Genomic DNA, 1,701 nt, shown 5'->3' with positions numbered 1-1,701 from the left:
ACACACACACACACACACACACACATATATATATATATATATATATATATATATATACTGTATATATATATACACATACATAAATACATACATTCCTGTAAAGATATCTATAAAACTATCTAGATAAAAATAGTAAATAGATAAATAGCAAGAATAAATCCTTTTGGAGATTAATTTTTTATTATCCAAAATATCTAAACATCCTTAAAAATTATCAGTTTATTTTATACTCTATCTATCTATCTATCTGTCTGTCTGTCTGTCTGTCTGTCTGTCTGTCTGTCTGTCTCTAAACTCTCACTTGTGTCTCATCAGAGGTATCATGTTCTCTTTTATTCATACGAGATCAGTGGTCCTGATGAGAAGTACATCACTGTTTCACAGTCAGTCACTGTGTCACTCAGACACTGATGGATTACTAGAGTGAGCATGAGAGGGAGAGAGCGCGGTTCGCATCACACGCTTTCCACAAGAGCTTCAAAAAAAGCAATGCATGCACAATTTCTCATATAACAGTGTCACCAAGTGTCAGATTATTCACATATCTTCCTGCTCTGTGCCAGAATGAAGTATATTCTCCCCATCCAAAATTAAGATTATGCAAAAACAAAACAGCAAATGATAGTTGAGGGGTGGAGGGGAGGTGAGAGAGAAACAGGAAGAGAGCGAAAAGGTTAACGTGCATGCATACATGAGTACATTAATACTTAACACACAATGAGTGCAGGTTGTGGAGGCTCACACACGCGGAGAAAAGGAGAGGTTAAGGGGACCAGCTTTAAAAGGGTAGTGGAAACTTTGTTAATTTCATTTCCAAATACTAGGAAACACATTAACACAGCAAGAAGGGGTTAACAATGAACTGACTAATTACCAGAGAGACAGAAAGGGAGGGAGGGGTTTGTCAAGAGAGGGACAAACAAAAAAAGCAATAAACAAGGAAATGCCGGGAGATTAAATTATATAATAGGTACTAGGAAGTTGCAGGCACAGATAAATAAGCAGGATTTTTTTCTTACCTTTGATTGTGTGAGTGTGAAAGACTCCCTCATAAACAAGTGAATTCCAAAGCACAGGGGTCTGCACTAACAGGTGGTGTAAGAGAAACAGATAGAGGAAGGGAAAGAGAGAGAAAAAGAGGAGGGGGAGGGAGAGACAGAGAGGGAGAGAGAGAGGAGGAGGAGGAGAGCCAGAGAGGAGTGAGTGTGTAGCATAACATCAGAGAATCTATAGGATTACACATGCAGAAATGTGAAGAAGAGGAGGAAGATGAAGGATTTGGGAGAGAGGGAGGGAAGGATGGATGGGAGGAGGGGAAATTTGTTAGAATGCGCCATGGCAGGAGATTGATGGAATGGAAAAGATAAAGTGTGTTTGGACTGAGCCACATGTGCTACAATTTCACTTGCACGATGGCTAATTCCATTTCCTGTGGGCATGTTTTCTGTTTGTTGTTGTAGTCTCTCTCTCTCTCGCTCTCTTTCTCCCTCTGTCAGTGTGTTTGTGATATTATTTTAGTCTACATGCATTAATCTCTGCTGTCAACATTAATAAAGCAGGGCTTTTTATTAGTGACTGTATGAAGGATTAGAATTATCTTAAAGGGACAGTTCACCTAAAAAATACAAATTTTGTCATCATTTACTTACTTTCATGTCATTCCAAAGCTGTATGGCTTTGTGGAAAAGAAGACGTTTTTGT

The 1,701-nt window shown here is 38.6% G+C and overlaps 1 protein-coding gene across 1 annotated transcript in view; it reads right to left on the bottom strand.

The window, feature by feature from the left end:
* LOC107552479 (double C2-like domain-containing protein alpha) overlaps positions 1-1,096 on the bottom strand; it is a 29,616-nt gene extending 28,520 nt beyond the window's left edge. The window contains exon 1 of the mRNA XM_016234375.1: positions 1,020-1,096. The gene's annotated coding sequence lies outside the window, so the exon portion shown is untranslated. The remainder of the gene's footprint in view (positions 1-1,019) is intronic.
* Between the last annotated feature and the right edge of the window lie 605 nt (positions 1,097-1,701).

This window comes from Sinocyclocheilus grahami, unplaced genomic scaffold (genome assembly GCF_001515645.1).
Source record: "Sinocyclocheilus grahami isolate Dianchi unplaced genomic scaffold, SAMN03320097.WGS_v1.1 scaffold451.1, whole genome shotgun sequence".
Lineage (NCBI taxonomy): Eukaryota > Metazoa > Chordata > Actinopteri > Cypriniformes > Cyprinidae > Sinocyclocheilus > Sinocyclocheilus grahami.
The sequence above is the reverse complement of the archived record's forward strand: the minus strand, read 5'-3'. Positions and strand labels throughout refer to the sequence as shown.